At 51.4% G+C, this 21,037-nt stretch overlaps 20 non-coding genes across 20 annotated transcripts; 14 read left to right on the top strand and 6 right to left on the bottom strand.

Moving 5' to 3' along the window:
* The first annotated feature begins 1,203 nt into the window (after positions 1-1,203).
* Positions 1,204-1,285, top strand: TRNAL-AAG (transfer RNA leucine (anticodon AAG)). The gene has a single exon. It is a non-coding gene; the product is annotated as a tRNA-Leu (tRNA).
* Positions 1,286-2,658: 1,373 nt separating this feature from the next.
* On the top strand, positions 2,659-2,740 carry TRNAL-AAG (transfer RNA leucine (anticodon AAG)). The gene has a single exon. It is a non-coding gene; the product is annotated as a tRNA-Leu (tRNA).
* A 774-nt stretch (positions 2,741-3,514) lies between these two features.
* Positions 3,515-3,586, bottom strand: TRNAD-GUC (transfer RNA aspartic acid (anticodon GUC)). The gene has a single exon. It is a non-coding gene; the product is annotated as a tRNA-Asp (tRNA).
* Positions 3,587-4,126: 540 nt separating this feature from the next.
* TRNAL-AAG (transfer RNA leucine (anticodon AAG)) lies at positions 4,127-4,208 on the top strand. The gene has a single exon. It is a non-coding gene; the product is annotated as a tRNA-Leu (tRNA).
* A 774-nt stretch (positions 4,209-4,982) lies between these two features.
* On the bottom strand, positions 4,983-5,054 carry TRNAD-GUC (transfer RNA aspartic acid (anticodon GUC)). The gene has a single exon. It is a non-coding gene; the product is annotated as a tRNA-Asp (tRNA).
* Positions 5,055-5,594: 540 nt separating this feature from the next.
* On the top strand, positions 5,595-5,676 carry TRNAL-AAG (transfer RNA leucine (anticodon AAG)). The gene has a single exon. It is a non-coding gene; the product is annotated as a tRNA-Leu (tRNA).
* A 774-nt stretch (positions 5,677-6,450) lies between these two features.
* Positions 6,451-6,522, bottom strand: TRNAD-GUC (transfer RNA aspartic acid (anticodon GUC)). The gene has a single exon. It is a non-coding gene; the product is annotated as a tRNA-Asp (tRNA).
* A 540-nt stretch (positions 6,523-7,062) lies between these two features.
* TRNAL-AAG (transfer RNA leucine (anticodon AAG)) lies at positions 7,063-7,144 on the top strand. Its single transcript has one exon. It is a non-coding gene; the product is annotated as a tRNA-Leu (tRNA).
* A 774-nt stretch (positions 7,145-7,918) lies between these two features.
* Positions 7,919-7,990, bottom strand: TRNAD-GUC (transfer RNA aspartic acid (anticodon GUC)). Its single transcript has one exon. It is a non-coding gene; the product is annotated as a tRNA-Asp (tRNA).
* A 540-nt stretch (positions 7,991-8,530) lies between these two features.
* Positions 8,531-8,612, top strand: TRNAL-AAG (transfer RNA leucine (anticodon AAG)). The gene has a single exon. It is a non-coding gene; the product is annotated as a tRNA-Leu (tRNA).
* Positions 8,613-9,998: 1,386 nt separating this feature from the next.
* Positions 9,999-10,080, top strand: TRNAL-AAG (transfer RNA leucine (anticodon AAG)). The gene has a single exon. It is a non-coding gene; the product is annotated as a tRNA-Leu (tRNA).
* Positions 10,081-10,854: 774 nt separating this feature from the next.
* On the bottom strand, positions 10,855-10,926 carry TRNAD-GUC (transfer RNA aspartic acid (anticodon GUC)). Its single transcript has one exon. It is a non-coding gene; the product is annotated as a tRNA-Asp (tRNA).
* A 540-nt stretch (positions 10,927-11,466) lies between these two features.
* Positions 11,467-11,548, top strand: TRNAL-AAG (transfer RNA leucine (anticodon AAG)). Its single transcript has one exon. It is a non-coding gene; the product is annotated as a tRNA-Leu (tRNA).
* A 1,397-nt stretch (positions 11,549-12,945) lies between these two features.
* TRNAL-AAG (transfer RNA leucine (anticodon AAG)) lies at positions 12,946-13,027 on the top strand. The gene has a single exon. It is a non-coding gene; the product is annotated as a tRNA-Leu (tRNA).
* A 1,378-nt stretch (positions 13,028-14,405) lies between these two features.
* TRNAL-AAG (transfer RNA leucine (anticodon AAG)) lies at positions 14,406-14,487 on the top strand. The gene has a single exon. It is a non-coding gene; the product is annotated as a tRNA-Leu (tRNA).
* A 1,385-nt stretch (positions 14,488-15,872) lies between these two features.
* TRNAL-AAG (transfer RNA leucine (anticodon AAG)) lies at positions 15,873-15,954 on the top strand. The gene has a single exon. It is a non-coding gene; the product is annotated as a tRNA-Leu (tRNA).
* Positions 15,955-17,327: 1,373 nt separating this feature from the next.
* TRNAL-AAG (transfer RNA leucine (anticodon AAG)) lies at positions 17,328-17,409 on the top strand. The gene has a single exon. It is a non-coding gene; the product is annotated as a tRNA-Leu (tRNA).
* A 1,386-nt stretch (positions 17,410-18,795) lies between these two features.
* TRNAL-AAG (transfer RNA leucine (anticodon AAG)) lies at positions 18,796-18,877 on the top strand. Its single transcript has one exon. It is a non-coding gene; the product is annotated as a tRNA-Leu (tRNA).
* A 774-nt stretch (positions 18,878-19,651) lies between these two features.
* Positions 19,652-19,723, bottom strand: TRNAD-GUC (transfer RNA aspartic acid (anticodon GUC)). The gene has a single exon. It is a non-coding gene; the product is annotated as a tRNA-Asp (tRNA).
* A 540-nt stretch (positions 19,724-20,263) lies between these two features.
* Positions 20,264-20,345, top strand: TRNAL-AAG (transfer RNA leucine (anticodon AAG)). The gene has a single exon. It is a non-coding gene; the product is annotated as a tRNA-Leu (tRNA).
* The last annotated feature ends 692 nt before the right edge of the window (positions 20,346-21,037 follow it).

Genomic DNA, 21,037 nt, shown 5'->3' with positions numbered 1-21,037 from the left:
CGCTCCCTGCTGCTTTGTGAAGGCTTGCTGCAAGAGCCTTCGAAACCCAGGAGCTCTTGCGTTGAGCTGTGACGCGTCCTGGGAAGACCTCCCGTTGCAGCGGAATGAGCCCCACTTCCAGGGCGTGCTGGTAGCAAATTTCCCACAGCCCACAGGGAGCAAACGATCCCAGGTGTGATGTATCACCAGGAGAGGCTGAGATGAGAGTAAGGGTTCACGCGTGTGCCCGGACCGAGGTTAATGATGGGATTAGAGCTAGGGTTAGATGCAGGGAAAGAGTGAGAGTTATAATTAGGGATAAAGCTAACAGGTGATCATTACTCGTCATGTAACATGATACAAAGGGTCAGAAGAGGAACTGATTCAGGGTTACAATTTGGACTTCGCAGACAACAGGAGCACTAAATGGTGCTGAGGGGGACTCAATAAAGTGGACCGGCCGCCTAATGTAAGCAATTGTGCACAAATATTGTACGATGACTAGCGTTGCCGGTGCTTTTTTCTTAAAGAGTCAGTTCTTGGCACCCATTCCCTACTTGACTCAGCCTAATCTTCAAGAATATTTGTCAAGAACTAAAAAAAATCCAGAAACGGTTTAACCTCCCCGTCGGGGACGGTCTCCCGCGTGACAGGCGGGGATACTGACCACTATACTAACGAGGAGACGTGAGGGCATGAAATGAACAGCTGCTGATGTCTGCACAGCATCCAGCGACCACCTAGCTGGCCTAGGGGGTCTCATTTTCCCCCGTCAAACGGCTTGCCCGATCTAAGGCTAATTTCTTTCTTTTTATCGGCACCAGGCTTAAAACTCAGTTTAAGGCGATAGTTCCGGGCTATGTTTGACTCCAGAGTTGAATCTGTCATCCCGCATTTCCTCAGCAAATCAAGCTACCCATCTCAAGTCTCATGAGCTGAGGACGGCAAAGTCCCTGTGGGCTTAGGACAGTCAAAGAAACCCCTGGGCTGCATGCTAAGCCCCTTTTCGGCTTCACTTTCCGAATCCTGCCCTAGCTTGCGATTAGTTTTTTTCTCACTTCTTGCCCCCATCTCCCACCTTGCCTCATGGTCTCCCCTCCTCTGCGCACCTGACAGTTTGCCTGCCCTTCCACTGCCTGTCTCCAGACTTTCCAAGGAGAAAAGGCAAAGCACTAAAGCGGGCCGGGCAACGGGTCAAGTTCCGCTTTCGGCGACTAGCAGGGAGGTAGCGTGGCCGAGCGGTCTAAGGCGCTGGATTAAGGCTCCAGTCTCTTCGGAGGCGTGGGTTCAAATCCCACCGCTGCCACTTTTCCTGGCCTTGCATTTTAAAGAAGAACGTAACGTTGACCTCTTCCTTCATTAGTGCCACCTCTGTCGCAATGAGCAAGCGGATGGTATGCCACACCCTGCAGGAAAAAGGTTTCGCTTCTGACGTCTTGCTTTTCTGGACATCCAGTCTCAAGTTTCCCATCTGGAACGGCGCTCCCTGCTGCTTTGTGAAGGCTTGCTGCAAGAGCCTTCGAAACCCAGGAGCTCTTGCGTTGAGCTGTGACGCGTCCTGGGGAGACCTCCCGTTGCAGCGGAATGAGCCCCACTTCCAGGGCGTGCTGGTAGCAAATTTCCCACAGCCCACAGGGAGCAAACGATCCCAGGTGTGATGTATCACCAGGAGAGGCTGAGATGAGAGTAAGGGTTCACGCGTGTGCCCGGACCGAGGTTAATGATGGGATTAGAGCTAGGGTTAGATGCAGGGAAAGAGTGAGAGTTATAATTAGGGATAAAGCTAACAGGTGATCATTACTCGTCATGTAACATGATACAAAGGGTCAGAAGAGGAACTGATTCAGGGTTACAATTTGGACTTCGCAGACAACAGGAGCACTAAATGGTGCTGAGGGGGACTCAATAAAGTGGACCGGCCGCCTAATGTAAGCAATTGTGCACAAATATTGTACGATGACTAGCGTTGCCGGTGCTTTTTTCTTAAAGAGTCAGTTCTTGGCACCCATTCCCTACTTGACTCAGCCTAATCTTCAAGAATATTTGTCAAGAACTAAAAAAAATCCAGAAAAGGTTTAACCTCCCCGTCGCGGTCTCCCGCGTGACAGGCGGGGATACTGACCACTATACTAACGAGGAGACGTGAGGGCATGAAATGAACAGCTGCTGATGTCTGCACAGCATCCAGCGACCACCTAGCTGGCCTAGGGGGTCTCATTTTCCCCCGTCAAACGGCTTGCCCGATCTAAGGCTAATTTCTTTCTTTTTATCGGCACCAGGCTTAAAACTCAGTTTAAGGCGATAGTTCCGGGCTATGTTTGACTCCAGAGTTGAATCTGTCATCCCGCATTTCCTCAGCAAATCAAGCTACCCATCTCAAGTCTCATGAGCTGAGGACGGCAAAGTCCCTGTGGGCTTAGGACAGTCAAAGAAACCCCTGGGCTGCATGCTAAGCCCCTTTTCGGCTTCACTTTCCGAATCCTGCCCTAGCTTGCGATTAGTTTTTTTCTCACTTCTTGCCCCCATCTCCCACCTTGCCTCATGGTCTCCCCTCCTCTGCGCACCTGACAGTTTGCCTGCCCTTCCACTGCCTGTCTCCAGACTTTCCAAGGAGAAAAGGCAAAGCACTAAAGCGGGCCGGGCAACGGGTCAAGTTCCGCTTTCGGCGACTAGCAGGGAGGTAGCGTGGCCGAGCGGTCTAAGGCGCTGGATTAAGGCTCCAGTCTCTTCGGAGGCGTGGGTTCAAATCCCACCGCTGCCACTTTTCCTGGCCTTGCATTTTAAAGAAGAACGTAACGTTGACCTCTTCCTTCATTAGTGCCACCTCTGTCGCAATGAGCAAGAGGATGGTATGCCACACCCTGCAGGAAAAAGCTTTCGCTTCTGACGTCTTGCTTTTCTGGACATCCAGTCTCAAGTTTCCCATCTGGAACGGCGCTCCCTGCTGCTTTGTGAAGGCTTGCTGCAAGAGCCTTCGAAACCCAGGAGCTCTTGCGTTGAGCTGTGACGCGTCCTGGGAAGACCTCCCGTTGCAGCGGAATGAGCCCCACTTCCAGGGCGTGCTGGTAGCAAATTTCCCACAGCCCACAGGGAGCAAACGATCCCAGGTGTGATGTATCACCAGGAGAGGCTGAGATGAGAGTAAGGGTTCACGCGTGTGCCCGGACCGAGGTTAATGATGGGATTAGAGCTAGGGTTAGATGCAGGGAAAGAGTGAGAGTTATAATTAGGGATAAAGCTAACAGGTGATCATTACTCGTCATGTAACATGATACAAAGGGTCAGAAGAGGAACTGATTCAGGGTTACAATTTGGACTTCGCAGACAACAGGAGCACTAAATGGTGCTGAGGGGGACTCAATAAAGTGGACCGGCCGCCTAATGTAAGCAATTGTGCACAAATATTGTACGATGACTAGCGTTGCCGGTGCTTTTTTCTTAAAGAGTCAGTTCTTGGCACCCATTCCCTACTTGACTCAGCCTAATCTTCAAGAATATTTGTCAAGAACTAAAAAAAATCCAGAAAAGGTTTAACCTCCCCGTCGGGGAATTGAACCCCGGTCTCCCGCGTGACAGGCGGGGATACTGACCACTATACTAACGAGGAGACGTGAGGGCATGAAATGAACAGCTGCTGATGTCTGCACAGCATCCAGCGACCACCTAGCTGGCCTAGGGGGTCTCATTTTCCCCCGTCAAACGGCTTGCCCGATCTAAGGCTAATTTCTTTCTTTTTATCGGCACCAGGCTTAAAACTCAGTTTAAGGCGATAGTTCCGGGCTATGTTTGACTCCAGAGTTGAATCTGTCATCCCGCATTTCCTCAGCAAATCAAGCTACCCATCTCAAGTCTCATGAGCTGAGGACGGCAAAGTCCCTGTGGGCTTAGGACAGTCAAAGAAACCCCTGGGCTGCATGCTAAGCCCCTTTTCGGCTTCACTTTCCGAATCCTGCCCTAGCTTGCGATTAGTTTTTTTCTCACTTCTTGCCCCCATCTCCCACCTTGCCTCATGGTCTCCCCTCCTCTGCGCACCTGACAGTTTGCCTGCCCTTCCACTGCCTGTCTCCAGACTTTCCAAGGAGAAAAGGCAAAGCACTAAAGCGGGCCGGGCAACGGGTCAAGTTCCGCTTTCGGCGACTAGCAGGGAGGTAGCGTGGCCGAGCGGTCTAAGGCGCTGGATTAAGGCTCCAGTCTCTTCGGAGGCGTGGGTTCAAATCCCACCGCTGCCACTTTTCCTGGCCTTGCATTTTAAAGAAGAACGTAACGTTGACCTCTTCCTTCATTAGTGCCACCTCTGTCGCAATGAGCAAGCGGATGGTATGCCACACCCTGCAGGAAAAAGGTTTCGCTTCTGACGTCTTGCTTTTCTGGACATCCAGTCTCAAGTTTCCCATCTGGAACGGCGCTCCCTGCTGCTTTGTGAAGGCTTGCTGCAAGAGCCTTCGAAACCCAGGAGCTCTTGCGTTGAGCTGTGACGCGTCCTGGGAAGACCTCCCGTTGCAGCGGAATGAGCCCCACTTCCAGGGCGTGCTGGTAGCAAATTTCCCACAGCCCACAGGGAGCAAACGATCCCAGGTGTGATGTATCACCAGGAGAGGCTGAGATGAGAGTAGGGGTTCACGCGTGTGCCCGGACCGAGGTTAATGATGGGATTAGAGCTAGGGTTAGATGCAGGGAAAGAGTGAGAGTTATAATTAGGGATAAAGCTAACAGGTGATCATTACTCGTCATGTAACATGATACAAAGGGTCAGAAGAGGAACTGATTCAGGGTTACAATTTGGACTTCGCAGACAACAGGAGCACTAAATGGTGCTGAGGGGGACTCAATAAAGTGGACCGGCCGCCTAATGTAAGCAATTGTGCACAAATATTGTACGATGACTAGCGTTGCCGGTGCTTTTTTCTTAAAGAGTCAGTTCTTGGCACCCATTCCCTACTTGACTCAGCCTAATCTTCAAGAATATTTGTCAAGAACTAAAAAAAATCCAGAAAAGGTTTAACCTCCCCGTCGGGGAATTGAACCCCGGTCTCCCGCGTGACAGGCGGGGATACTGACCACTATACTAACGAGGAGACGTGAGGGCATGAAATGAACAGCTGCTGATGTCTGCACAGCATCCAGCGACCACCTAGCTGGCCTAGGGGGTCTCATTTTCCCCCGTCAAACGGCTTGCCCGATCTAAGGCTAATTTCTTTCTTTTTATCGGCACCAGGCTTAAAACTCAGTTTAAGGCGATAGTTCCGGGCTATGTTTGACTCCAGAGTTGAATCTGTCATCCCGCATTTCCTCAGCAAATCAAGCTACCCATCTCAAGTCTCATGAGCTGAGGACGGCAAAGTCCCTGTGGGCTTAGGACAGTCAAAGAAACCCCTGGGCTGCATGCTAAGCCCCTTTTCGGCTTCACTTTCCGAATCCTGCCCTAGCTTGCGATTAGTTTTTTTCTCACTTCTTGCCCCCATCTCCCACCTTGCCTCATGGTCTCCCCTCCTCTGCGCACCTGACAGTTTGCCTGACCTTCCACTGCCTGTCTCCAGACTTTCCAAGGAGAAAAGGCAAAGCACTAAAGCGGGCCGGGCAACGGGTCAAGTTCCGCTTTCGGCGACTAGCAGGGAGGTAGCGTGGCCGAGCGGTCTAAGGCGCTGGATTAAGGCTCCAGTCTCTTCGGAGGCGTGGGTTCAAATCCCACCGCTGCCACTTTTCCTGGCCTTGCATTTTAAAGAAGAACGTAACGTTGACCTCTTCCTTCATTAGTGCCACCTCTGTCGCAATGAGCAAGCGGATGGTATGCCACACCCTGCAGGAAAAAGGTTTCGCTTCTGACGTCTTGCTTTTCTGGACATCCAGTCTCAAGTTTCCCATCTGGAACGGCGCTCCCTGCTGCTTTGTGAAGGCTTGCTGCAAGAGCCTTCGAAACCCAGGAGCTCTTGCGTTGAGCTGTGACGCGTCCTGGGAAGACCTCCCGTTGCAGCGGAATGAGCCCCACTTCCAGGGCGTGCTGGTAGCAAATTTCCCACAGCCCACAGGGAGCAAACGATCCCAGGTGTGATGTATCACCAGGAGAGGCTGAGATGAGAGTAAGGGTTCACGCGTGTGCCCGGACCGAGGTTAATGATGGGATTAGAGCTAGGGTTAGATGCAGGGAAAGAGTGAGAGTTATAATTAGGGATAAAGCTAACAGGTGATCATTACTCGTCATGTAACATGATACAAAGGGTCAGAAGAGGAACTGATTCAGGGTTACAATTTGGACTTCGCAGACAACAGGAGCACTAAATGGTGCTGAGGGGGACTCAATAAAGTGGACCGGCCGCCTAATGTAAGCAATTGTGCACAAATATTGTACGATGACTAGCGTTGCCGGTGCTTTTTTCTTAAAGAGTCAGTTCTTGGCACCCATTCCCTACTTGACTCAGCCTAATCTTCAAGAATATTTGTCAAGAACTAAAAAAAATCCAGAAAAGGTTTAACCTCCCCGTCGGGGAATTGAACCCCGGTCTCCCGCGTGACAGGCGGGGATACTGACCACTATACTAACGAGGAGACGTGAGGGCATGAAATGAACAGCTGCTGATGTCTGCACAGCATCCAGCGACCACCTAGCTGGCCTAGGGGGTCTCATTTTCCCCCGTCAAACGGCTTGCCCGATCTAAGGCTAATTTCTTTCTTTTTATCGGCACCAGGCTTAAAACTCAGTTTAAGGCGATAGTTCCGGGCTATGTTTGACTCCAGAGTTGAATCTGTCATCCCGCATTTCCTCAGCAAATCAAGCTACCCATCTCAAGTCTCATGAGCTGAGGACGGCAAAGTCCCTGTGGGCTTAGGACAGTCAAAGAAACCCCTGGGCTGCATGCTAAGCCCCTTTTCGGCTTCACTTTCCGAATCCTGCCCTAGCTTGCGATTAGTTTTTTTCTCACTTCTTGCCCCCATCTCCCACCTTGCCTCATGGTCTCCCCTCCTCTGCGCACCTGACAGTTTGCCTGCCCTTCCACTGCCTGTCTCCAGACTTTCCAAGGAGAAAAGGCAAAGCACTAAAGCGGGCCGGGCAACGGGTCAAGTTCCGCTTTCGGCGACTAGCAGGGAGGTAGCGTGGCCGAGCGGTCTAAGGCGCTGGATTAAGGCTCCAGTCTCTTCAGAGGCGTGGGTTCAAATCCCACCGCTGCCACTTTTCCTGGCCTTGCATTTTAAAGAAGAACGTAACGTTGACCTCTTCCTTCATTAGTGCCACCTCTGTCGCAATGAGCAAGCGGATGGTATGCCACACCCTGCAGGAAAAAGGTTTCGCTTCTGACGTCTTGCTTTTCTGGACATCCAGTCTCAAGTTTCCCATCTGGAACGGCGCTCCCTGCTGCTTTGTGAAGGCTTGCTGCAAGAGCCTTCGAAACCCAGGAGCTCTTGCGTTGAGCTGTGACGCGTCCTGGGAAGACCTCCCGTTGCAGCGGAATGAGCCCCACTTCCAGGGCGTGCTGGTAGCAAATTTCCCACAGCCCACAGGGAGCAAACGATCCCAGGTGTGATGTATCACCAGGAGAGGCTGAGATGAGAGTAAGGGTTCACGCGTGTGCCCGGACCGAGGTTAATGATGGGATTAGAGCTAGGGTTAGATGCAGGGAAAGAGTGAGAGTTATAATTAGGGATAAAGCTAACAGGTGATCATTACTCGTCATGTAACATGATACAAAGGGTCAGAAGAGGAACTGATTCAGGGTTACAATTTGGACTTCGCAGACAACAGGAGCACTAAATGGTGCTGAGGGGGACTCAATAAAGTGGACCGGCCGCCTAATGTAAGCAATTGTGCACAAATATTGTACGATGACTAGCGTTGCCGGTGCTTTTTTCTTAAAGAGTCAGTTCTTGGCACCCATTCCCTACTTGACTCAGCCTAATCTTCAAGAATATTTGTCAAGAACTAAAAAAAATCCAGAAAAGGTTTAACCTCCCCGTCGGGGAATTGAACCCCGGTCTCCCGCGTGACAGGCGGGGATACTGACCACTATACTAACGAGGAGACGTGAGGGCATGAAATGAACAGCTGCTGATGTCTGCACAGCATCCAGCGACCACCTAGCTGGCCTAGGGGGTCTCATTTTCCCCCGTCAAACGGCTTGCCCGATCTAAGGCTAATTTCTTTCTTTTTATCGGCACCAGGCTTAAAACTCAGTTTAAGGCGATAGTTCCGGGCTATGTTTGACTCCAGAGTTGAATCTGTCATCCCGCATTTCCTCAGCAAATCAAGCTACCCATCTCAAGTCTCATGAGCTGAGGACGGCAAAGTCCCTGTGGGCTTAGGACAGTCAAAGAAACCCCTGGGCTGCATGCTAAGCCCCTTTTCGGCTTCACTTTCCGAATCCTGCCCTAGCTTGCGATTAGTTTTTTTCTCACTTCTTGCCCCCATCTCCCACCTTGCCTCATGGTCTCCCCTCCTCTGCGCACCTGACAGTTTGCCTGCCCTTCCACTGCCTGTCTCCAGACTTTCCAAGGAGAAAAGGCAAAGCACTAAAGCGGGCCGGGCAACGGGTCAAGTTCCGCTTTCGGCGACTAGCAGGGAGGTAGCGTGGCCGAGCGGTCTAAGGCGCTGGATTAAGGCTCCAGTCTCTTCGGAGGCGTGGGTTCAAATCCCACCGCTGCCACTTTTCCTGGCCTTGCATTTTAAAGAAGAACGTAACGTTGACCTCTTCCTTCATTAGTGCCACCTCTGTCGCAATGAGCAAGCGGATGGTATGCCACACCCTGCAGGAAAAAGGTTTCGCTTCTGACGTCTTGCTTTTCTGGACATCCAGTCTCAAGTTTCCCATCTGGAACGGCGCTCCCTGCTGCTTTGTGAAGGCTTGCTGCAAGAGCCTTCGAAACCCAGGAGCTCTTGCGTTGAGCTGTGACGCGTCCTGGGAAGACCTCCCGTTGCAGCGGAATGAGCCCCACTTCCAGGGCGTGCTGGTAGCAAATTTCCCACAGCCCACAGGGAGCAAACGATCCCAGGTGTGATGTATCACCAGGAGAGGCTGAGATGAGAGTAAGGGTTCACGCGTGTGCCCGGACCGAGGTTAATGATGGGATTAGAGCTAGGGTTAGATGCAGGGAAAGAGTGAGAGTTATAATTAGGGATAAAGCTAACAGGTGATCATTACTCGTCATGTAACATGATACAAAGGGTCAGAAGAGGAACTGATTCAGGGTTACAATTTGGACTTCGCAGACAACAGGAGCACTAAATGGTGCTGAGGGGGACTCAATAAAGTGGACCGGCCGCCTAATGTAAGCAATTGTGCACAAATATTGTACGATGACTAGCGTTGCCGGTGCTTTTTTCTTAAAGAGTCAGTTCTTGGCACCCATTCCCTACTTGACTCAGCCTAATCTTCAAGAATATTTGTCAAGAACTAAAAAAAATCCAGAAAAGGTTTAACCTCCCCGTCGGGGAATTGAACCCCGGTCTCCCGCGTGACAGGCGGGGATACTGACCACTATACTAACAAGGAGACGTGAGGGCATGAAATGAACAGCTGCTGATGTCTGCACAGCATCCAGCGACCACCTAGCTGGCCTAGGGGGTCTCATTTTCCCCCGTCAAACGGCTTGCCCGATCTAAGGCTAATTTCTTTCTTTTTATCGGCACCAGGCTTAAAACTCAGTTTAAGGCGATAGTTCCGGGCTATGTTTGACTCCAGAGTTGAATCTGTCATCCCGCATTTCCTCAGCAAATCAAGCTACCCATCTCAAGTCTCATGAGCTGAGGACGGCAAAGTCCCTGTGGGCTTAGGACAGTCAAAGAAACCCCTGGGCTGCATGCTAAGCCCCTTTTCGGCTTCACTTTCCGAATCCTGCCCTAGCTTGCGATTAGTTTTTTTCTCACTTCTTGCCCCCATCTCCCACCTTGCCTCATGGTCTCCCCTCCTCTGCGCACCTGACAGTTTGCCTGCCCTTCCACTGCCTGTCTCCAGACTTTCCAAGGAGAAAAGGCAAAGCACTAAAGCGGGCCGGGCAACGGGTCAAGTTCCGCTTTCGGCGACTAGCAGGGAGGTAGCGTGGCCGAGCGGTCTAAGGCGCTGGATTAAGGCTCCAGTCTCTTCGGAGGCGTGGGTTCAAATCCCACCGCTGCCACTTTTCCTGGCCTTGCATTTTAAAGAAGAACGTAACGTTGACCTCTTCCTTCATTAGTGCCACCTCTGTCGCAATGAGCAAGAGGATGGTATGCCACACCCTGCAGGAAAAAGCTTTCGCTTCTGACGTCTTGCTTTTCTGGACATCCAGTCTCAAGTTTCCCATCTGGAACGGCGCTCCCTGCTGCTTTGTGAAGGCTTGCTGCAAGAGCCTTCGAAACCCAGGAGCTCTTGCGTTGAGCTGTGACGCGTCCTGGGAAGACCTCCCGTTGCAGCGGAATGAGCCCCACTTCCAGGGCGTGCTGGTAGCAAATTTCCCACAGCCCACAGGGAGCAAACGATCCCAGGTGTGATGTATCACCAGGAGAGGCTGAGATGAGAGTAAGGGTTCACGCGTGTGCCCGGACCGAGGTTAATGATGGGATTAGAGCTAGGGTTAGATGCAGGGAAAGAGTGAGAGTTATAATTAGGGATAAAGCTAACAGGTGATCATTACTCGTCATGTAACATGATACAAAGGGTCAGAAGAGGAACTGATTCAGGGTTACAATTTGGACTTCGCAGACAACAGGAGCACTAAATGGTGCTGAGGGGGACTCAATAAAGTGGACCGGCCGCCTAATGTAAGCAATTGTGCACAAATATTGTACGATGACTAGCGTTGCCGGTGCTTTTTTCTTAAAGAGTCAGTTCTTGGCACCCATTCCCTACTTGACTCAGCCTAATCTTCAAGAATATTTGTCAAGAACTAAAAAAAATCCAGAAAAGGTTTAACCTCCCCGTCGGGGAATTGAACCCCGGTCTCCCGCGTGACAGGCGGGGATACTGACCACTATACTAACGAGGAGACGTGAGGGCATGAAATGAACAGCTGCTGATGTCTGCACAGCATCCAGCGACCACCTAGCTGGCCTAGGGGGTCTCATTTTCCCCCGTCAAACGGCTTGCCCGATCTAAGGCTAATTTCTTTCTTTTTATCGGCACCAGGCTTAAAACTCAGTTTAAGGCGATAGTTCCGGGCTATGTTTGACTCCAGAGTTGAATCTGTCATCCCGCATTTCCTCAGCAAATCAAGCTACCCATCTCAAGTCTCATGAGCTGAGGACGGCAAAGTCCCTGTGGGCTTAGGACAGTCAAAGAAACCCCTGGGCTGCATGCTAAGCCCCTTTTCGGCTTCACTTTCCGAATCCTGCCCTAGCTTGCGATTAGTTTTTTTCTCACTTCTTGCCCCCATCTCCCACCTTGCCTCATGGTCTCCCCTCCTCTGCGCACCTGACAGTTTGCCTGCCCTTCCACTGCCTGTCTCCAGACTTTCCAAGGAGAAAAGGCAAAGCACTAAAGCGGGCCGGGCAACGGGTCAAGTTCCGCTTTCGGCGACTAGCAGGGAGGTAGCGTGGCCGAGCGGTCTAAGGCGCTGGATTAAGGCTCCAGTCTCTTCGGAGGCGTGGGTTCAAATCCCACCGCTGCCACTTTTCCTGGCCTTGCATTTTAAAGAAGAACGTAACGTTGACCTCTTCCTTCATTAGTGCCACCTCTGTCGCAATGAGCAAGCGGATGGTATGCCACACCCTGCAGGAAAAAGGTTTCGCTTCTGACGTCTTGCTTTTCTGGACATCCAGTCTCAAGTTTCCCATCTGGAACGGCGCTCCCTGCTGCTTTGTGAAGGCTTGCTGCAAGAGCCTTCGAAACCCAGGAGCTCTTGCGTTGAGCTGTGACGCGTCCTGGGAAGACCTCCCGTTGCAGCGGAATGAGCCCCACTTCCAGGGCGTGCTGGTAGCAAATTTCCCACAGCCCACAGGGAGCAAACGATCCCAGGTGTGATGTATCACCAGGAGAGGCTGAGATGAGAGTAAGGGTTCACGCGTGTGCCCGGACCGAGGTTAATGATGGGATTAGAGCTAGGGTTAGATGCAGGGAAAGAGTGAGAGTTATAATTAGGGATAAAGCTAACAGGTGATCATTACTCGTCATGTAACATGATACAAAGGGTCAGAAGAGGAACTGATTCAGGGTTACAATTTGGACTTCGCAGACAACAGGAGCACTAAATGGTGCTGAGGGGGACTCAATAAAGTGGACCGGCCGCCTAATGTAAGCAATTGTGCACAAATATTGTACGATGACTAGCGTTGCTGGTGCTTTTTTCTTAAAGAGTCAGTTCTTGGCACCCATTCCCTACTTGACTCAGCCTAATCTTCAAGAATATTTGTCAAGAACTAAAAAAAATCCAGAAAAGGTTTAACCTCCCCGTCGGGGAATTGAACCCGAATTGAACCCCGGTCTCCCGCGTGACAGGCGGGGATACTGACCACTATACTAACGAGGAGACGTGAGGGCATGAAATGAACAGCTGCTGATGTCTGCACAGCATCCAGCGACCACCTAGCTGGCCTAGGGGGTCTCATTTTCCCCCGTCAAACGGCTTGCCCGATCTAAGGCTAATTTCTTTCTTTTTATCGGCACCAGGCTTAAAACTCAGTTTAAGGCGATAGTTCCGGGCTATGTTTGACTCCAGAGTTGAATCTGTCATCCCGCATTTCCTCAGCAAATCAAGCTACCCATCTCAAGTCTCATGAGCTGAGGACGGCAAAGTCCCTGTGGGCTTAGGACAGTCAAAGAAACCCCTGGGCTGCATGCTAAGCCCCTTTTCGGCTTCACTTTCCGAATCCTGCCCTAGCTTGCGATTAGTTTTTTTCTCACTTCTTGCCCCCATCTCCCACCTTGCCTCATGGTCTCCCCTCCTCTGCGCACCTGACAGTTTGCCTGCCCTTCCACTGCCTGTCTCCAGACTTTCCAAGGAGAAAAGGCAAAGCACTAAAGCGGGCCGGGCAACGGGTCAAGTTCCGCTTTCGGCGACTAGCAGGGAGGTAGCGTGGCCGAGCGGTCTAAGGCGCTGGATTAAGGCTCCAGTCTCTTCGGAGGCGTGGGTTCAAATCCCACCGCTGCCACTTTTCCTGGCCTTGCATTTTAAAGAAGAACGTAACGTTGACCTCTTCCTTCATTAGTGCCACCTCTGTCGCAATGAGCAAGCGGATGGTATGCCACACCCTGCAGGAAAAAGGTTTCGCTTCTGACGTCTTGCTTTTCTGGACATCCAGTCTCAAGTTTCCCATCTGGAACGGCGCTCCCTGCTGCTTTGTGAAGGCTTGCTGCAAGAGCCTTCGAAACCCAGGAGCTCTTGCGTTGAGCTGTGACGCGTCCTGGGAAGACCTCCCGTTGCAGCGGAATGAGCCCCACTTCCAGGGCGTGCTGGTAGCAAATTTCCCACAGCCCACAGGGAGCAAACGATCCCAGGTGTGATGTATCACCAGGAGAGGCTGAGATGAGAGTAAGGGTTCACGCGTGTGCCCGGACCGAGGTTAATGATGGGATTAGAGCTAGGGTTAGATGCAGGGAAAGAGTGAGAGTTATAATTAGGGATAAAGCTAACAGGTGATCATTACTCGTCATGTAACATGATACAAAGGGTCAGAAGAGGAACTGATTCAGGGTTACAATTTGGACTTCGCAGACAACAGGAGCACTAAATGGTGCTGAGGGGGACTCAATAAAGTGGACCGGCCGCCTAATGTAAGCAATTGTGCACAAATATTGTACGATGACTAGCGTTGCCGGTGCTTTTTTCTTAAAGAGTCAGTTCTTGGCACCCATTCCCTACTTGACTCAGCCTAATCTTCAAGAATATTTGTCAAGAACTAAAAAAAATCCAGAAACGGTTTAACCTCCCCGTCGGGGACGGTCTCCCGCGTGACAGGCGGGGATACTGACCACTATACTAACGAGGAGACGTGAGGGCATGAAATGAACAGCTGCTGATGTCTGCACAGCATCCAGCGACCACCTAGCTGGCCTAGGGGGGTCTCATTTTCCCCCGTCAAACGGCTTGCCCGATCTAAGGCTAATTTCTTTCTTTTTATCGGCACCAGGCTTAAAACTCAGTTTAAGGCGATAGTTCCGGGCTATGTTTGACTCCAGAGTTGAATCTGTCATCCCGCATTTCCTCAGCAAATCAAGCTACCCATCTCAAGTCTCATGAGCTGAGGACGGCAAAGTCCCTGTGGGCTTAGGACAGTCAAAGAAACCCCTGGGCTGCATGCTAAGCCCCTTTTCGGCTTCACTTTCCGAATCCTGCCCTAGCTTGCGATTAGTTTTTTTCTCACTTCTTGCCCCCATCTCCCACCTTGCCTCATGGTCTCCCCTCCTCTGCGCACCTGACAGTTTGCCTGCCCTTCCACTGCCTGTCTCCAGACTTTCCAAGGAGAAAAGGCAAAGCACTAAAGCGGGCCGGGCAACGGGTCAAGTTCCGCTTTCGGCGACTAGCAGGGAGGTAGCGTGGCCGAGCGGTCTAAGGCGCTGGATTAAGGCTCCAGTCTCTTCGGAGGCGTGGGTTCAAATCCCACCGCTGCCACCTTTCCTGGCCTTGCATTTTAAAGAAGAACGTAACGTTGACCTCTTCCTTCATTAGTGCCACCTCTGTCGCAATGAGCAAGCGGATGGTATGCCACACCCTGCAGGAAAAAGGTTTCGCTTCTGACGTCTTGCTTTTCTGGACATCCAGTCTCAAGTTTCCCATCTGGAACGGCGCTCCCTGCTGCTTTGTGAAGGCTTGCTGCAAGAGCCTTCGAAACCCAGGAGCTCTTGCGTTGAGCTGTGACGCGTCCTGGGAAGACCTCCCGTTGCAGCGGAATGAGCCCCACTTCCAGGGCGTGCTGGTAGCAAATTTCCCACAGCCCACAGGGAGCAAACGATCCCAGGTGTGATGTATCACCAGGAGAGGCTGAGATGAGAGTAAGGGTTCACGCGTGTGCCCGGACCGAGGTTAATGATGGGATTAGAGCTAGGGTTAGATGCAGGGAAAGAGTGAGAGTTATAATTAGGGATAAAGCTAACAGGTGATCATTACTCGTCATGTAACATGATACAAAGGGTCAGAAGAGGAACTGATTCAGGGTTACAATTTGGACTTCGCAGACAACAGGAGCACTAAATGGTGCTGAGGGGGACTCAATAAAGTGGACCGGCCGCCTAATGTAAGCAATTGTGCACAAATATTGTACGATGACTAGCGTTGCCGGTGCTTTTTTCTTAAAGAGTCAGTTCTTGGCACCCATTCCCTACTTGACTCAGCCTAATCTTCAAGAATATTTGTCAAGAACTAAAAAAAATCCAGAAAAGATTTAACCTCCCCGTCGGGAATTGAACCCCGGTCTCCCGCGTGACAGGCGGGGATACTGACCACTATACTAACGAGGAGACGTGAGGGCATGAAATGAACAGCTGCTGATGTCTGCACAGCATCCAGCGACCACCTAGCTGGCCTAGGGGGTCTCATTTTCCCCCGTCAAACGGCTTGCCCGATCTAAGGCTAATTTCTTTCTTTTTATCGGCACCAGGCTTAAAACTCAGTTTAAGGCGATAGTTCCGGGCTATGTTTGACTCCAGAGTTGAATCTGTCATCCCGCATTTCCTCAGCAAATCAAGCTACCCATCTCAAGTCTCATGAGCTGAGGACGGCAAAGTCCCTGTGGGCTTAGGACAGTCAAAGAAACCCCTGGGCTGCATGCTAAGCCCCTTTTCGGCTTCACTTTCCGAATCCTGCCCTAGCTTGCGATTAGTTTTTTTCTCACTTCTTGCCCCCATCTCCCACCTTGCCTCATGGTCTCCCCTCCTCTGCGCACCTGACAGTTTGCCTGCCCTTCCACTGCCTGTCTCCAGACTTTCCAAGGAGAAAAGGCAAAGCACTAAAGCGGGCCGGGCAACGGGTCAAGTTCCGCTTTCGGCGACTAGAAGGGAGGTAGCGTGGCCGAGCGGTCTAAGGCGCTGGATTAAGGCTCCAGTCTCTTCGGAGGCGTGGGTTCAAATCCCACCGCTGCCACTTTTCCTGGCCTTGCATTTTAAAGAAGAACGTAACGTTGACCTCTTCCTTCATTAGTGCCACCTCTGTCGCAATGAGCAAGCGGATGGTATGCCACACCCTGCAGGAAAAAGGTTTCGCTTCTGACGTCTTGCTTTTCTGGACATCCAGTCTCAAGTTTCCCATCTGGAACGGCGCTCCCTGCTGCTTTGTGAAGGCTTGCTGCAAGAGCCTTCGAAACCCAGGAGCTCTTGCGTTGAGCTGTGACGCGTCCTGGGGAGACCTCCCGTTGCAGCGGAATGAGCCCCACTTCCAGGGCGTGCTGGTAGCAAATTTCCCACAGCCCACAGGGAGCAAACGATCCCAGGTGTGATGTATCACCAGGAGAGGCTGAGATGAGAGTAAGGGTTCACGCGTGTGCCCGGACCGAGGTTAATGATGGGATTAGAGCTAGGGTTAGATGCAGGGAAAGAGTGAGAGTTATAATTAGGGATAAAGCTAACAGGTGATCATTACTCGTCATGTAACATGATACAAAGGGTCAGAAGAGGAACTGATTCAGGGTTACAATTTGGACTTCGCAGACAACAGGAGCACTAAATGGTGCTGAGGGGGACTCAATAAAGTGGACCGGCCGCCTAATGTAAGCAATTGTGCACAAATATTGTACGATGACTAGCGTTGCCGGTGCTTTTTTCTTAAAGAGTCAGTTCTTGGCACCCATTCCCTACTTGACTCAGCCTAATCTTCAAGAATATTTGTCAAGAACTAAAAAAAATCCAGAAAAGGTTTAACCTCCCCGTCGCGGTCTCCCGCGTGACAGGCGGGGATACTGACCACTATACTAACGAGGAGACGTGAGGGCATGAAATGAACAGCTGCTGATGTCTGCACAGCATCCAGCGACCACCTAGCTGGCCTAGGGGGTCTCATTTTCCCCCGTCAAACGGCTTGCCCGATCTAAGGCTAATTTCTTTCTTTTTATCGGCACCAGGCTTAAAACTCAGTTTAAGGCGATAGTTCCGGGCTATGTTTGACTCCAGAGTTGAATCTGTCATCCCGCATTTCCTCAGCAAATCAAGCTACCCATCTCAAGTCTCATGAGCTGAGGACGGCAAAGTCCCTGTGGGCTTAGGACAGTCAAAGAAACCCCTGGGCTGCATGCTAAGCCCCTTTTCGGCTTCACTTTCCGAATCCTGCCCTAGCTTGCGATTAGTTTTTTTCTCACTTCTTGCCCCCATCTCCCACCTTGCCTCATGGTCTCCCCTCCTCTGCGCACCTGACAGTTTGCCTGCCCTTCCACTGCCTGTCTCCAGACTTTCCAAGGAGAAAAGGCAAAGCACTAAAGCGGGCCGGGCAACGGGTCAAGTTCCGCTTTCGGCGACTAGCAGGGAGGTAGCGTGGCCGAGCGGTCTAAGGCGCTGGATTAAGGCTCCAGTCTCTTCGGAGGCGTGGGTTCAAATCCCACCGCTGCCACTTTTCCTGGCCTTGCATTTTAAAGAAGAACGTAACGTTGACCTCTTCCTTCATTAGTGCCACCTCTGTCGCAATGAGCAAGAGGATGGTATGCCACACCCTGCAGGAAAAAGCTTTCGCTTCTGACGTCTTGCTTTTCTGGACATCCAGTCTCAAGTTTCCCATCTGGAACGGCGCTCCCTGCTGCTTTGTGAAGGCTTGCTGCAAGAGCCTTCGAAACCCAGGAGCTCTTGCGTTGAGCTGTGACGCGTCCTGGGAAGACCTCCCGTTGCAGCGGAATGAGCCCCACTTCCAGGGCGTGCTGGTAGCAAATTTCCCACAGCCCACAGGGAGCAAACGATCCCAGGTGTGATGTATCACCAGGAGAGGCTGAGATGAGAGTAAGGGTTCACGCGTGTGCCCGGACCGAGGTTAATGATGGGATTAGAGCTAGGGTTAGATGCAGGGAAAGAGTGAGAGTTATAATTAGGGATAAAGCTAACAGGTGATCATTACTCGTCATGTAACATGATACAAAGGGTCAGAAGAGGAACTGATTCAGGGTTACAATTTGGACTTCGCAGACAACAGGAGCACTAAATGGTGCTGAGGGGGACTCAATAAAGTGGACCGGCCGCCTAATGTAAGCAATTGTGCACAAATATTGTACGATGACTAGCGTTGCCGGTGCTTTTTTCTTAAAGAGTCAGTTCTTGGCACCCATTCCCTACTTGACTCAGCCTAATCTTCAAGAATATTTGTCAAGAACTAAAAAAAATCCAGAAAAGGTTTAACCTCCCCGTCGGGGAATTGAACCCCGGTCTCCCGCGTGACAGGCGGAGATACTGACCACTATACTAACGAGGAGACGTGAGGGCATGAAATGAACAGCTGCTGATGTCTGCACAGCATCCAGCGACCACCTAGCTGGCCTAGGGGGTCTCATTTTCCCCCGTCAAACGGCTTGCCCGATCTAAGGCTAATTTCTTTCTTTTTATCGGCACCAGGCTTAAAACTCAGTTTAAGGCGATAGTTCCGGGCTATGTTTGACTCCAGAGTTGAATCTGTCATCCCGCATTTCCTCAGCAAATCAAGCTACCCATCTCAAGTCTCATGAGCTGAGGACGGCAAAGTCCCTGTGGGCTTAGGACAGTCAAAGAAACCCCTGGGCTGCATGCTAAGCCCCTTTTCGGCTTCACTTTCCGAATCCTGCCCTAGCTTGCGATTAGTTTTTTTCTCACTTCTTGCCCCCATCTCCCACCTTGCCTCATGGTCTCCCCTCCTCTGCGCACCTGACAGTTTGCCTGCCCTTCCACTGCCTGTCTCCAGACTTTCCAAGGAGAAAAGGCAAAGCACTAAAGCGGGCCGGGCAACGGGTCAAGTTCCGCTTTCGGCGACTAGCAGGGAGGTAGCGTGGCCGAGCGGTCTAAGGCGCTGGATTAAGGCTCCAGTCTCTTCGGAGGCGTGGGTTCAAATCCCACCGCTGCCACTTTTCCTGGCCTTGCATTTTAAAGAAGAACGTAACGTTGACCTCTTCCTTCATTAGTGCCACCTCTGTCGCAATGAGCAAGCGGATGGTATGCCACACCCTGCAGGAAAAAGGTTTCGCTTCTGACGTCTTGCTTTTCTGGACATCCAGTCTCAAGTTTCCCATCTGGAACGGCGCTCCCTGCTGCTTTGTGAAGGCTTGCTGCAAGAGCCTTCGAAACCCAGGAGCTCTTGCGTTGAGCTGTGACGCGTCCTGGGAAGACCTCCCGTTGCAGCGGAATGAGCCCCACTTCCAGGGCGTGCTGGTAGCAAATTTCCCACAGCCCACAGGGAGCAAACGATCCCAGGTGTGATGTATCACCAGGAGAGGCTGAGATGAGAGTAGGGGTTCACGCGTGTGCCCGGACCGAGGTTAATGATGGGATTAGAGCTAGGGTTAGATGCAGGGAAAGAGTGAGAGTTATAATTAGGGATAAAGCTAACAGGTGATCATTACTCGTCATGTAACATGATACAAAGGGTCAGAAGAGGAACTGATTCAGGGTTACAATTTGGACTTCGCAGACAACAGGAGCACTAAATGGTGCTGAGGGGGACTCAATAAAGTGGACCGGCCGCCTAATGTAAGCAATTGTGCACAAATATTGTACGATGACTAGCGTTGCCGGTGCTTTTTTCTTAAAGAGTCAGTTCTTGGCACCCATTCCCTACTTGACTCAGCCTAATCTTCAAGAATATTTGTCAAGAACTAAAAAAAATCCAGAAAAGGTTTAACCTCCCCGTCGGGGAATTGAACCCCGGTCTCCCGCGTGACAGGCGGGGATACTGACCACTATACTAACGAGGAGACGTGAGGGCATGAAATGAACAGCTGCTGATGTCTGCACAGCATCCAGCGACCACCTAGCTGGCCTAGGGGGTCTCATTTTCCCCCGTCAAACGGCTTGCCCGATCTAAGGCTAATTTCTTTCTTTTTATCGGCACCAGGCTTAAAACTCAGTTTAAGGCGATAGTTCCGGGCTATGTTTGACTCCAGAGTTGAATCTGTCATCCCGCATTTCCTCAGCAAATCAAGCTACCCATCTCAAGTCTCATGAGCTGAGGACGGCAAAGTCCCTGTGGGCTTAGGACAGTCAAAGAAACCCCTGGGCTGCATGCTAAGCCCCTTTTCGGCTTCACTTTCCGAATCCTGCCCTAGCTTGCGATTAGTTTTTTTCTCACTTCTTGCCCCCATCTCCCACCTTGCCTCATGGTCTCCCCTCCTCTGCGCACCTGACAGTTTGCCTGACCTTCCACTGCCTGTCTCCAGACTTTCCAAGGAGAAAAGGCAAAGCACTAAAGCGGGCCGGGCAACGGGTCAAGTTCCGCTTTCGGCGACTAGCAGGGAGGTAGCGTGGCCGAGCGGTCTAAGGCGCTGGATTAAGGCTCCAGTCTCTTCGGAGGCGTGGGTTCAAATCCCACCGCTGCCACTTTTCCTGGCCTTGCATTTTAAAGAAGAACGTAACGTTGACCTCTTCCTTCATTAGTGCCACCTCTGTCGCAATGAGCAAGCGGATGGTATGCCACACCCTGCAGGAAAAAGGTTTCGCTTCTGACGTCTTGCTTTTCTGGACATCCAGTCTCAAGTTTCCCATCTGGAACGGCGCTCCCTGCTGCTTTGTGAAGGCTTGCTGCAAGAGCCTTCGAAACCCAGGAGCTCTTGCGTTGAGCTGTGACGCGTCCTGGGAAGACCTCCCGTTGCAGCGGAATGAGCCCCACTTCCAGGGCGTGCTGGTAGCAAATTTCCCACAGCCCACAGGGAGCAAACGATCCCAGGTGTGATGTATCACCAGGAGAGGCTGAGATGAGAGTAAGGGTTCACGCGTGTGCCCGGACCGAGGTTAATGATGGGATTAGAGCTAGGGTTAGATGCAGGGAAAGAGTGAGAGTTATAATTAGGGATAAAGCTAACAGGTGATCATTACTCGTCATGTAACATGATACAAAGGGTCAGAAGAGGAACTGATTCAGGGTTACAATTTGGACTTCGCAGACAACAGGAGCACTAAATGGTGCTGAGGGGGACTCAATAAAGTGGACCGGCCGCCTAATGTAAGCAATTGTGCACAAATATTGTACGATGACTAGCGTTGCCGGTGCTTTTTTCTTAAAGAGTCAGTTC

The sequence above is a fragment of the Ambystoma mexicanum genome, unplaced genomic scaffold, assembly GCF_040938575.1.
Source record: "Ambystoma mexicanum isolate Mex_15411 unplaced genomic scaffold, UKY_AmexF1_1 Mex_scaf20, whole genome shotgun sequence".
NCBI lineage: Eukaryota > Metazoa > Chordata > Amphibia > Caudata > Ambystomatidae > Ambystoma > Ambystoma mexicanum.
The sequence above is the reverse complement of the archived record's forward strand: the minus strand, read 5'-3'. Positions and strand labels throughout refer to the sequence as shown.